The following is a 14,807-nucleotide window of genomic DNA, read 5'->3' on the forward strand; positions in this document are numbered from 1 at the left end:
TAGTACTAAACAATCGCATAACACCATCGCCCAGCGCATTTAAGTCATCGTTTAGTATCCGTCGTAGCTAAACGATCACATAGCTCCATCGTATAGATCATCATCGCATCGTATAGCATTTATCTACAAGATCGCTTAGCTCCGCCACCAAAGGAATGCTCAGTGCTATCGCGTAGCATTTCATCGCATCGTTTAGCGCACATCGTTGCTAAACGATCGTATAGCGCCATCGTTTAGCAAAAACAACGTATCATCTAGTTCCCATGACTAAAACTAAACGATCGCGTAATGCTATCATATAGCAAATGAACACATCGCTTAGTTCCCACGATTGTTTAGCATTCAACATCACACGATCATATAGCTTTTCTTCTCATCGTGTAGCGTCATGAGCTAAACGATCGTTTAGCAATTGGGCCTCAGCAACAGATTGAAATAGAAGCTGAAAACTATGGAACAACAGCTCGACCTCCTTCGCTTGTTTCTTCAATTACATCTTAATTTCAACTCTAATGACTCCAAATAAATTATAGACTCTTGCTAACACATAAATGCTCATCAAACAAGAGTCAATTACAAATTTAATTGATAAATTAAAGAGAATTAAAATGCCAAAATAGAGAAAACCATAACAATTTCATATATCTCATGAAAAAACACCCACCTTGCAAAAATTAGACCGAATTGAAAGCTGAAAAGATGTTTTGATACCAATTGTTAGAGTTAAACAACATGCAGCGGAAGTATCAAGGATCCAGAAGCATTCTAATTCACTAATTTTGGCAAAAGCTAAAGCATGTTGTTCATAAAAATGGGTTTTCATAACAACTCTTCAAAGGTATGTTATGAAAACTTCAAGAAAATCGTCTGTTCAGTTGTTTTCTTCACTGGATATCAACGTGAACCACCTCAAAGCCTTCCCTACTATGCTTTTGGAGCTTTAGACAGAGTTATGGGACTCAAGAACAACTTGTAGATGTGGAGAAACAAGGGAAGCTCACAGCAGCAAGTTGGAGAAGACAGCTTCTTCTTCACCCCAAATTTTCTCTCAAAATTATGTATTCATCTTCTTCTCCAACAACTCCAATCTTCTTTATATATCATGATGAACATACAAAGAGATGGAATGCATGGCTTGAAGGTCATGCGTGGAGAATCAAGGTAGAGAAGATCATGGTTTGTGTGTGAGCATAAAGATGATGATAATGGAAAAAACTCTTTTTCCATTATGTGCAACCCATGCAAACGAATTTCCAATTCCTTCTGGATTTTCTAATCTGGATAAATGGTCCGCAACCTGGTTCCCCGTCCCCTTGCGATCAATAATTTCCATGTTGAATTCCTGGAGGAGGAGAACCCATCTAATCAATCTCGGCTTCGTATCTTTCTTTGTCATCAAATATTTTATCGTCGAGTGGTCAGTGTGAATGATTACTTTAGTTCCCAGCAAATAAGCTCTGAATTTTTCCAATGCAAATATCACTGCAAGAAATTCTTTATCTGTGGTCGTGTAATTTGTTTGAGCAGGGTTCAAGCTTTTACTCGCATATGCGATGAGATGTAGCATTGTTTTCTTCTTCTGTGCCAGCACTGCTCCCATCGCATAACCGCTTGCGTCGCACATTAGTTCAAAGGGTTGTGTCCAGTTCGGTGCGATCAACACAGGTGCGGTTGTTAATGCATTCTTCAATATTTTGAATGCTTTGAGGCATTGATCATCAAAGTCAAACTTTCTTTCTGCCTCCAGTAACGCACTCGGTGGTTGTGCAATCTTTGAAATCTCTTTCACAAAATGGCTATAAAAGCCAGCATGTCCTAAGAAGATCTTGACAGCCTTCACATTCGTTGGGGGTGGAAGCTTTTCAATCGCCTTAATCTTTGCCTTGTCCACCTCCAACCCATCCTTGGAGACTTTGTGCCCAAGCACAATACCTTCCTTTACCATGAAATGACATTTCCCCCAATTCAGCACGAGGTTTGTCTCTTCACATCTTTTCAATATCTTCTGCAGGTTGTTGAGACAGACTTCATATGTTTTCCCATACATAGAGAAGTTGTCCATGAAAATTTTCACAGAATCTTCTAGATATTCAGAAAAGATGGCCATCATACACCTTTAGAAAGTGCTCGGCGCATTGCAAAGGCCAAACGACATGCGTCAAAACGTAACTGTTCCATACAGGTAGGTAAATGTGGTTTTCTCTTGATCTTTAGGAGCAATCATGATCTGGTTATAGCCAGCATATCTATCCAAAAAGTAGTAGAAATCATTTCTAGGTAGGCGGTCTAGCATCTGGTCGATAAAAGGCAAAGGGAAATGATCCTTCTTTGTCATCGCATTTAGTTTGCGATAGTCCATGCAAATCCGCCATCCAATGGTCCTCATTGGTATTAGTTCGTTATTTGCATTGGGGACTACCGTCGTCTCTTCTTTCTTCGGCATGCATTGCACGGGGCTGACCCACATGCTGTCGGCTATTGGATAGATAATTCCCGCGTCTAACCACTAGATTATCTCCTTCTTTACGACCTTTTTCATCGCAGGGTTGTATCTGCATTGATGTTCGATCAATCCTCTATGATTCTCTTTGAGACGAATCCTATGCATGCAGTATGTGGGGCTGATTCCTCTAATGTTTGCGAGCGTCCAACCAATTTCTTTTACATACTTTCTCAGGATGCTTAGCAGCGCATTCTCTTGATCCTCATTAAGTGCAGAGGAAATTATTACAGGTAGCTTTTCATTCTACCCCAGAATCGCATACTTCAGGTGGTTTAGAAGGGTCTTCAACTCTATTGTTGGTGGTTGTTTCAAGGATGGTCTTGTTGTTTTTCTTTTTTCATTTGTTATCAGTTTATCTTCTTTGGATGCGATCATCTCATCTTCTTTGGTAGTTTTTTCTGTGATCGCATTGCATGTTACTATGGATGCGGTCGCATCCTTATCTTCATTTTCATCTTCAGACTTTTCTTCTTCATTCAAACTTGGTTCATCGTCGGATTCATTGAGGTCTTATTCATCAGGATGTTTCATGGCTCAGATAATGTCAAACTTGAGCTTCTATCCATTCACGCTCAGTGTCACCTCTCCTTTGTACACATCAATCTGGGAGTGATCAGTGGATAGGAATGGTCATCCCAGTATCATGGGTACATCCTTGTCTGCTTCATAGTCTAGGATGATGAAGTCTGACGGTAATATAAATTTTTTTATTGTAACTAGAACATCCTTCAGCTTCCCTTCTGGATGCACAAGGGATCTATCAGCTAATTGGAGAGTCACCGTCGTGGGCACCAGTTGCCTCACATTCAGCTGCTTGAAAATTGACAAGGGCATCAAGTTGATGCTGGCCTCGAGATCGCAAAGCGCTTGACTGATGTATAACCCTCCAATAGAGCAAGGTATAGTGAAACTTCCAGGGTTGCACATTTCGGTGGAATTATTGATTTTGAACTTTGTGTCGATGCCACCGTAGCGAACTTACCAGTGCTTCTCTTCTTTGTCACCATGTCCTTTAGAAACTTCGCATACGTGGGCATCTATTCAATCGCCTTAATGAAAGGAATGTTAATATGCAACTGTTTCAGCATGTCCATGAAGCGTTGATACTGTACCTCATCATTTTTCTTCTTTTTGAGTCTCTGGAGGAATGGTGGCAGTTGTATTCTCACGGTCCCCTATTCTTTCAGCTCCGAGGTGGACGCAATATCTGGTTCCTTCGCTTCCTTTTCTTCTGTTTCTCCTCGAGTCAATGTAATCTTCGGTTCCATCGAAATTGAAGCAGTCCGGCTAGTCTTCTTCTTCTCCCCTGCCACAGTCTTTCCACTCCGCAACATTACAACTTGACATTGCTCTTTTCCCGTACCCTCTGGGTTGCGTGAGAGTTCCGTTGAACTCGGCAGGGCCCCTTGCGGTCTATTCTTGAGTTCTTCCACAATCTCCCATCTGAATTTTCAGATTGCGGATAGTCGTCGCTTGATTTTGAAGAACTGTTTCATTCTTTTCAATATATTACTTCAACAAACTCTCTAAAGATGAAGATTGCGGCGTCTGCGAACTGCTGGCTTGGTTTTGTGTTTGACCATTTGTTTGCGGGAAAAATCCTGATGGCCCTGTTTTTTGCGCCACTGATTAAAAATTTTGTTGTTGATTTTTCCACGCAAAGTTAGGGTGGTTTCTCCACCCAAGGTGGAAAACGAATTATTCTTCACAAAATAGACTGACTGTGGGTTCCTTGGGCGTTCCTCCATTGGATGGCCTTCACCGCAAGTAGCACAACTTGCGGTCATCTGGTTGATTGCGTTGACTTGCCCACTATGCATTCCTGGCCTACTGATTGCGATTCCTTGTATCAAATTCATCATCGTAGTCATTTGACTCTAAAGGGATGCGATGGCCCTGTTATTCGTGTCACTGTCCTTGATTCTCAATCTTTGATTGCTTTCTCTCCAATCTTCATGATTTTTAGAAACACGATCAAGTATATTCTTGGCCTCATCGTGTTGAGATTGGTGTCCTAATTCTCCCGGAGTCTCATTGTTTTGTAAAGATACACATTGTTCAATGAATAAAATAAGTGTTATTTATTTCTGGCATTTACTCATATCCAATAAACAAAACTTCTTGGTTATATTATGTGAAGTTAAGCATGTATATGTGATATACAAGTGGATCATGTCTAAAGTGATAACCTAAATCGGTCTGCAGTATAAGGATTAAGGTGGGATAACTGATCTTGGTGACACTACGAATACAGCCCGCTTTATAGAGGTTTGCAAGAGTTGAGACTACCTTGACGTAGTGTGAGGGTTTTGAACCCACCAGATCACTACATGGGTTTGACTGAAGCCTAAAACGTCATTACGGATGATAGGGTCGAGGATCCATTGTCTTTTAAGAAAGCAATGGAGGATGTTGACAAAGATGAATGGGTTAAGGCCATGAACCAGGAAATAGAGTCTATGTACTTCAACAACGTCTGGGAGCTTATTGATCCACCTGATAGGGTAAGACCTAGTGGGTGTAAGTGGATCTATAAGCGAAAGAGAGGTGTAGATGGAAAGGTGCAAACCTTTAAGGCTAGGCTCGTGGCAAAGGGTTATACCCAGGTTGAGGGAGTTGACTATGAGGAAACTTTCTCACCTGTTGTCATGCTTAAGTCTATTAGGATTCTCCTGTCCATAGCCACATTTTATGATTATGAAATATGACAAATGGATATCAAGACTGCCTTTTTGAATGGTAATCTTGAGGAGACTATCTATATGACTTAACCAGAGGGGCTCATAGTTTCAAATCAAGAGCAAAGAGTTTGCAAGCTTAATAGGTCCATTTATGGGCTGAAACAAGCATCTTGATCTTGGAACATCAGATTTGACATTGCTGTCAAGTCGTTTGGCTTTTACTAGAACGTCGATGAGCCTTGTGTTTACAAGAAGATCATCAACAACTCAGTAGCTTTCCTGGTACTGTATGTGGATGATATCCTACTCATTGTGAATGATGTAGGATATTTGACATACATTAAGAGTTGGCTAGTTGCCTAGTTCCAAATGAAAGATTTGGGTGAGGCACAGTATGTTCTCGGATCTAGATCATTCGGGATCGCAAGAAAAAACAGTTAGCCCTATCTCAGGCATCGTACATTGATCAAATGTTGATCATGTACAGGATGCAGGATTCCAAGAGGGGTTGTTACCTTTCAGGCATGGAAACGTTCTATCTAAGGATCAATGTCCTAAGACACCTCAAGAGGTTGAGGAGATGAGACGAATTCCCTATGTTTCTGCTGTAGGAAGCTTGATGTATGCAATGTTGTGTACCAGACCCAACATTTGCTATGCAGTAGGGATTGTCAGTTGGCATCAGTCCAATCCAGGATTTCATCACTAACGACCATCAAGACGATCCTGAAGTATCTTCGGAGAATGAGGGACTACATGCTTGTGTATGGAGATAAGGATCTGGTCCTTAGAAGATACATGGACTCTGACTTTCAGACCGATCGAGATTCTTGCAAATTGACATCGAGTCAATGTTTACTCTGAATGAAGGTGCTGTAGTTTGGTGAAGCATCAAGCAAGGATGCATCGCAGACTCCACTATGGAAGCTGAATACGTAGCGGCTTGTGAAGTAGCTAAAGAGGTTGTTTGGCTGAGGAAATTCCTTACAAATTTAGAAGTTGTTCCAAATATGGATTTGCCTATCACTCTTTATTGTGATAACAGTGGGGTTGTGGCAAATTCGAAGGAGCCTCGGAGTCATCGTCGGGGTAAGCATATAGAACGGAAATATCACCTGATCAGGGAGATTGTGCGTCGCGGTTATGTGATAGTTGAGTAGATCACATCGGAGCATAACGTTGCTGATCCCTTTACAAAGGCCTTCACGGCTAAAGTGTTAGAGGGTCACCTGGAGAGTCTGGGTTTGTGGGACATGCGACATCTTGTCTAGGGCAAGTGAGAGATGATACTAGGGTATGCCCTAGTTTATTGTCTATTGTTCATTTTTATATTGTATTGTACATTAGTCTCCCGAGTCATTAGGACAAATGGGAGATTGTTGGGATTGGTGTCCTAATTTTCCCGAAGTCTCGTTGTTTTGTAAAGATACACATATTTCAATGAATAAAATAAGTGTTATTTGTTTCTGGCATTTACTCATATCCAATAAAAAAAGCTCTTTGGTTATCTTATGTGAACTTAAGCAGGTATATGTGATATACAAGTGGATCATGTCTTAAGTGATAACCTAAATCAGTCTGTAGTATAAGGATTGAGCTGGGATACCTGATCTTGGTGACACTACGGATACGACCCGCTTTGTAGAGGTTTACAAGTGTTGTAAACTACTACAGATGGTAGATCTTGACCATTCATGTGGAGATGTGGAGCGGAGGTGTCCTATACAAAGAGTTTGTTTAAGACCTGGACCACGAGATGACTAGACTCTGTATATAACGCTGTTGATACTAGAAACTTGCATCTCACCTAAACAACCATAGGTGACACGACCTCAATCCTGAGTGTTTTGGGAACTCCTACATTTGAGGGTGGTCCTTTAATTAGTATGGGTGAGAGTGGCCAGATTGCCAACTCAACATGCCTACCTTTTTGTGGACTTGTCTGATCTGGGAGTTGGGAACTCAATCCACAATATGGAATTCACTCATTTTCTGAAGTAGGGATAAGTAGAGAGATTACTCCTTTAAGGGCTGATTCCGAGGCTTGAACATAGTGGCCACAACTTCTCTTTGGAAGAGAAGACTCTGTCATAGTGGGACTATGATTTATGTTCATCAGAGGGATTAGTGGTTTTTAAGGAGACAGATGTAACTACAGGGGCATAACGGTTATTGGCCCAGTAGTACTTACAAGCGATCTGTGAAGGGTTGTCGCACTGCTCATTGGTTAAGATGAACACATAATATATCTGTAGTGAGGAGAGTTCAGCTGTCGGTCTTTAGTGGAGTGCCTAGAAGTTAACGGATGGTGGATCCCGTGACTAAAGAGTTTAGTCAGCTATTCATGTACCATTGGAGCTTCAGATATATAGGTCCATGAGGTCCCTTTGGTAGCTTGGATTCTGTTGAGGATAAGTTCTTGATGTTGATTTGAAACGTTCAAATTAACAAGAGGTATTTTGATTATATGAGATATAATCGGTATGATGTATAAGATACATCTAGTAGAGGATTGATACAAATAAGTTTTACATTAAGTACCATGGAATAGAAAAAGAACTATGGTTAACTATAGGTTATAAATATAGTATGATAAGTTGGTTATCATTTATATTTATAAAAATATTAATTATTGGGTAATTAATACTTTTTCTTTTAAATAACCAAAGTAGTGGGTAGTTACTGGATCATGGTAACCGTGAGTTTAAAAGGAAATCGATTTCCTATTTTGAATGAAGTTTTTTTTTACAAAAGTTTGAAAAGAATTTGAGTTTTCTCTCCGATGAAAAGAAACTCACAGAAGTCGTCAAGTAAATACAGATTTACTAAACGACAGCTGGGTGAGCTAAACGATCGTGCAGGTGTTAGCTAAATGATCGTGCAGTGTTTACTAAACGATCGCATAACTTTGTTAAGGTAAACGATCGTGTAGAATCGACCGAGCTAAATAATAGAGCTAAACGATCGCATAGTTTTTGCTAGACGATCACATATTTTATCTAAACGATTGGGCATTGACCTATACAATAAGTCTCCGACTTCTCCCACTTGCCTAGTCATGTACGCAATTGTTCTTTCCTCTGTTTGCTGCCTCGCACCAAATCCGAACAGAGCCCACCCTCTGGATTCTCACACCGAGAATACCAAGGTCACCTTGTTGGGGGTGTCAGACTCAACTCGACACCGTCAAGTTTTTCTGGAGGCCGTTCGTGATGCTGCAGAGGCCGTTCGCTATTGCGGAGGAGTTCGTAACTAAGGAGATCATTGAGGACGAGCGCGAAGTGTTCGTGTTGTGTTCGTGCGGTGTTGCGGTTGTGTAGATCGAGCGCTCGTGTTCGCGGTTGTTCGAGTGGTCGCGTACGCTTCTGCCATTGTTAGTATAGTTTTTCCCTCTGTACATTTGTTATTTCATGCCGTAATTTCTCTGTAAATTGTCTAACCGCTTGTTTTGTAGTCAACTATAAATGATTTGTTGATTCATGATTGTAATTTGGAATAGTCTTGTTCCGCTGCTCACGGATATCATCGTTTCTGATTTCTTTCACATTGTATGTCTGATCCAGTAGACCTCCAGCTATTGCCGCATTGGTAGCCGTCTGTAATGCAGAGTTCAATCCATGATAGAAAATTTCCATTTGTAAACAGTCTGGTAAGCCGTTATGTGGGCATTCTCTTACAGCCTCTTAAACCTCGCCCAGGCATCACTGAACGATTCGTCAATATCCTGTTCAAAATTAGTGATTAGCTTCCTCCTTCTGGCGTTCTCCGTCAGAGGGAAGTACTTCTTCATGTACTTCTCAACTACTTATTCCCATGATGTAATCTCCCTTGGTTCGAGAGAATAAGCCCATTTTCGTGCCTGGTCACATAACAAAACTGGAAACAATATTAAATTTTTTGTCTGGATCCACTCGACCCCCCCCCCCCATTTATGCTGCTTTTAGTGCTCTACTTGCAAACAAAAAGAGGAGGGACTTTTTCTTGCCTACTTCTGGCAAAGAGCCGATTTGATAACAGAGGTTTCCCTCTGTTAGAGGTGTTCCAGAAATGTTTGCGATCGAGTAAATAGCTCGACGAACGAATCGAACCTCCTCAACTAAGATGTTTGGGAACATGAACGTGTTACAGATCTCAATGAAACTCCAAAGGTGGGCGTGCGGAACCTTGCCATGCCTACCGCCAAACTGTTCGACAGTTTGGATCATCTGCAGCATCACCAATTTCAGTTCGAACCTCAATCCGTCAAGAGCTAGCCTCATGATTCTTGTTGAGAAATCATAGAGGTTGGGAGACGCATAGTCCCAGATAGGCCTATTGCGATCGTTCGCTAATAGGATGAGATTCACCATGATATTATTTGCATTTGGTGCTCCATTTTCTGGTTGCTTCACCATGTTTGGATCTTTCTCTTGTTGTTGTTGTTGGCGACTGGCTCTTCTTCTTCTTTAGAAAGTTCTCTCGATCTCTGGGTCGTAATCGGTCTCAGGATTTTGTCCTTCGCTCATACGACGCCCACTTCTTCCCTTACCTAAGGAGAAGCAGTGCGCAGAGACGGAGAGTGTGCAAAGAAAATAAAAAAGTTATTGTTAGCACAATGTATTGCCGTAGTCCTCGGCAATGGTGCCAAAAACTGGATGCGGGTTGTTAATGCGATGAAATAATGGTGTAAAATGCGATGGTGGAATATGTGTTGTGCATGCAAGTTTTCTCAGCAAGATCTAAGTATAAATCTTACTGAGTTTCTTGGTAAGCCCAGGGTCGTACACAGGGACTAAGGAAACAGTATGCGATGGTAGTTTTCAATTACTTTACAGTAACAAATAAATCAATTCGTTGGTTGGTGTATTGTTTAAAGTATAAAGTTTATGCGGCGAATTTGAGAAAAGAGTCAATAATACGAAAGTACAATGAGTATGCAAGGGAACGGGTTGAGAAGGGATTTAGCTAAAACCTCCTAGGATTGCGTTCACGTTATGCTATCATGCTACATACATACAACAACAAGTCATCTCTCAATGCAAATGCTACAGCTTCTAGTTTTAGAACGCATGTGATGTATGCGATGATGTCTATAGGACTTACATCTAAGCCTCTATTCTTGTTTATGCGATGATGAATGGCACACACATACACAAGGCGACCACATACTATCATAACCTATCTCTAGGGTGCACGTGATGCATGTTGGCAAACAGAGCTTATCTCTAAGTCTCTACCTCTTGCTTATGCAGATCTAATCTTGCTTTCTCAAGTTTAGATTCTAACCTAGCTCTCTCAAGTCTTAGGTTCTTTCTTTAGACTCTCTCTCGAGTTGCTCTAAAGGGGTGATGGACGCAACATAAGACAAGATGATCACATGCAATGAAGATCCTAGGTCATGTTATCTAAGTACTTAACCCATTCGAAAGTTTAGTTACTCATGCGTATTGTAAAGAGAGTGAACAAATATAGAAATGCAAGTTCCATTCTATATATGAAATCGAAATAAAAAATGACAATGTGAAATAAAGATAATGATCCTAGTAGCAATTTCTTGCTTCCCAAGACTTTTACACTGTTCTTCTCTACTCTACTCAAAAGATATTCTTGCTCTCGCAAGAGTCAACCCTCTCTTTGTTTTCCACGCTCCTTGGCACTCTCTCAAGCTGATCAGGATGATCTTCAGGACTCTCTTCCCTTCTCTCGCTTCTGCCTTCTAAGTATAAGAAAACTAAGAATAAAGGCTAACTATCTTCTATATGGATCAATTGGAATGAAAAATTAAACTCCTTCAATGAAGGTAGCCTTTGGTATTTATAGAGCTTCAAGGTGAAGAGCTTTTTCTCTTGAATGATTACATTGATGGGATGTCATTAATTCTCCGTCTGATGCGCCGAATAATTGTCACCGAAAAGTTGAGTGTACTTGCTATAGTGTGTCGTTAACGGCTTGTCAACTTAATTTGTAATCGACCGTCATCATCTTTCTGTCCCATCGTGATTTATTAAGCTTTCACCTTGATGTGCCGGCTCTATGTGGCCACCTTCTTGAGCAGATTTTTGCGAACGCAATCGATTGCATAGCCTTGCGGTCGTAATCTCTTAATGCGTTCGAGCATTAATTTCTTTGGATCGCAATTCTGCCTTGCACCAACGCATTTTCTGCACAAAAAACATAAGTTAACTATTTTTAATGCGATAAACACATGTGATCGTAATGTTATAAATTTAATGCTTTTTGATGCAATTTTATATATTTTTACCATCGCAATCCTTCATTGTTTTATAATTTTGCGCTGCAATAACATGCATTTCTGCCCGTTATCAGCTCCCTTATATGATCCCCTTCCAGGAAAGTAGTGTTTGTTGAAAGAAACACCTTATTTTTCGTCGAATCATAAAAATAACCCCCTCGTGTACCTTTGGGGTAGCCTACAAAGAGGCATAACCTTGACCGTGGTTCCAACTTTTTGGGATTAGCCTCAACCACATGTGCAGGGCAACCCCAAATGGGGAAGTGACGTAAACTAGCTTTACGCCCGTTCCACAACTCCAGAGGTGTTATTGTAACACTCTTGGAGGGAACACAGTTGAGTATGTTTACCGCAGTCTCCATTGCGAAACCCCAAAATGAGTCTGGTAAGGAAGCATAGCTCATCATCGAGCAGACCATGTCTAACAAGGTTTTATCTCTCCTCTCCACTACACCATTCTACTGAGGTGTACCCGTGGTTGAGAGTTCGGAAACGATTCCATGTTCTATCAAATAGTCCTGGAATGCCAAGTCTAAAAACTCTCCACCTCGATCCGATCAAAGTGTTTTAATCCGTCTATCCAATGTGTTTTCAACTTCACCCTTGAACTCTTTGAACTTTTCAAAGGATTCAAACTTTCGTTGCATAAGATAAACATACTCGTACCTGGAGTAATCATCAGTGAAACTAATAAAATACTAATAGCCACCTCGGGCTCGCACATTCATAGGACCTCAAAGGTCAGAATGTACTAACTCAAGAGGCTTCTTGGCTCCATAACCTTTTCCAGTAAAAGGTCGTTTAGTCATCTAACCCTCAAGGCAAGATTCGCACACTGGTAAAGAATTTCTTCTAACTCACTTAAAAGTCCATTCTTCACCAATCTCTCAATCCTATTGAGATTGATGTTCCCTAAACAAAGATGACAAAGTTGGGCATTTTCTTTTGGAGAAATTCGTCGACATTTTGATTGAGTTACGACAGTTCTGGACAATTCAGTATTATGGAGGGAATTAATGGCTAACGGCCTTAGCACATATAAATTTGATTCCATATTTGTTGTGCAAATAAAAACACCATCTTTATGAATAAATGCTTTATCCACATTAAATGAGATAGTATATTTACATTGCAATAAACACTTTACAAAAATAAAGTTCCTCTTTAGTTCAAGAACAATATATACATTATGTAAAACAAGAAATCAATTCTGTAAAGCTAACTGTAGTCCTCCCACTGCCACAGCTAAGACGACATGCCCGGTGCCTACTCGCATCGCCATCACACAAGCCTCCAGCTGTCGCCAAGATCTAATCCCCTGAAAAGAAGAACAAACATGGTTAGTGGCACCCGAATCAATTATCCAGGAAGAATCATCATTCTCCGCTAAACAAGTTTCAACCACAAGTAAATCACATTTACATTTATCGGTCCTGGTTGCTTTCTTCTCTTTGAGATATCGAGGACAATTCCTCTTCCATTGTCCATCTTGGTTGCAATGGAAACACTTTCCCTTAGCAACTTATGGACGCCTACTTGGGGTGACAAACGGTGGGTAAGCAGATGCCTTCCTTTTTCCTTTACCACCCTTCTTCTTCATCTCTTTTGCAGAGTTAGAAGCAGAAGGTGCAGACTTCGTTCCAGAGGTCGAACTTTTATGGAACGTCCTGAAGGATAAAGCAACATTTGCCTCACCCTTCTTCCTCTCCTTACTTTTCAGTAAAGATTGGTATCATAAACTTGTAAAGACATAAGATATACAACGATTCAAGTAGGGTTCAAGTCCATGTCCCCGTTACCAGTTCCCTGGCAACAGCGCCATAAACTTGTAGGGACATAAAATGTTGGCAATGATGCACGCAAGGATGCGAGATACAATGTATTCTATCTTATGCCATACAACCCATGGATGAATGATAATTTTATTATCTGTATGCGATACTACTTCTGGATATGCGTTAATTATGAGAATCTTGTAGTATACTATGCGTTGTCACAAGTTTCCTTGCATTAGAACCAAGTGTAATTCCACCTCAAGTTTCTCGGTACGATCCGAGGTCGAACACAGGGACTGTTTGAGGTTATTGCATTATATTTGTGATACATGCGATCAGGGGTTTTTCAATTTATAAAAAGGTTGTATGTACAAGTATTTAAAAATGCGATAAAGTAAATTGCGATGAAAAGAAAGTGCGATAAAATAAACCTAAGCTATGATGGTACAAGATACAGGTTACATGATATAAGATACCGAGGGTGAAGCTGTCTGTGAAGATTATACAAAGATTGTGTATGCGGTGGCAAGTCTTATGTGCGAAACAGAAAGAGGAAAGATAATTAGTACAAACATCGCAAGTTCCTTAATTGCGATAAAGGCATAAATACGGTTCCGCTTTTCCCTTGGCGTACACCTCTCGGTGATCGGCCATGTTCCCACATCTCTGTGGTGAAACAGGGACAAACGTAATGAACGCAAGATTGCTTCCATCTCTAGAAGTACTTCTTGCTTTAGTTAACGCATTCTTCTAACCTTCTCTCGATAGATCAGAATGGCATCTTCACTTCTACTCTCACAGGTGAAGATGTCGTCTAACATGCTTTAGCTAAACATCTTTATTTCTTTGGCACAAATTAAGTACTTGTTTAATTCATATTAATTACCAAGGGATTAAGAGAACATCTTGGAGAAAATGATTTATGGAGGAACGTAAATAGACAGAAAAGTGGAAATGGAAATGATCAAGACATTCAATAATACTATTTAGCGTCTGATACATAGCTGTGAATGAAGAGATTAAGAAAATGGAATACACTTTATGAATGAGAGTTAGAAACAAATACAAATAAGCGCCAACATCTTGGCATAGATCTGGAATGGAGAATTGCTTGCCAGTGTCAATGGAGTGAATGGAAGGATGAGCTTCCCTCTCAGGCTTGCTCAACCGGTAGAAGGGATCTAAATATAGAGCTTCACGGCGGGGATTTGGCAAACTTGCACTGAGACTTACCTTTCAGCCTTGTCTCTTCTCTTCCTGGATTTCTTCCAATCAACACTCAGATCAACTCTATCTCAATAGCCTCGTATCAATTATCCCCCGTATCAAGTATATATTTCAGTGAATTCTTTGAAGGTATTTATAGGTTGAATGCTTTGACTCTCTGACTTTTGGTCCCCACTTTGTTGTTATGGAAAGTCCGAAAATGGTGGAATAAATATTCCTTCTGTTATGCAATCAGTCTGTCGAATATGCACAACGGTTAGTTGTACACGTGTCACAATCCTCTGCATTTGCGTTGCTCATTTGTATCTTTCGATCGTGTGTCCACATGCGGTGTATTTTTATTACCGCATGCAGTTGAAGTTCAACTCTGGATCAACTGTCGCATTGCA

At 40.5% G+C, this 14,807-nt stretch overlaps 1 non-coding gene across 1 annotated transcript; it reads left to right on the plus strand.

Annotated features, from left to right (window-relative positions):
* The first annotated feature begins 8,835 nt into the window (after positions 1-8,835).
* On the plus strand, positions 8,836-8,941 carry LOC120076956 (small nucleolar RNA R71). Its single transcript, XR_005481700.1, has one exon. It is a non-coding gene; the product is annotated as a small nucleolar RNA R71 (small nucleolar RNA).
* The last annotated feature ends 5,866 nt before the right edge of the window (positions 8,942-14,807 follow it).

This window comes from Benincasa hispida, chromosome 4 (assembly GCF_027475165.1).
Source record: "Benincasa hispida cultivar pf3 chromosome 4, pf3_genome.v1.1, whole genome shotgun sequence".
NCBI lineage: Eukaryota > Viridiplantae > Streptophyta > Magnoliopsida > Cucurbitales > Cucurbitaceae > Benincasa > Benincasa hispida.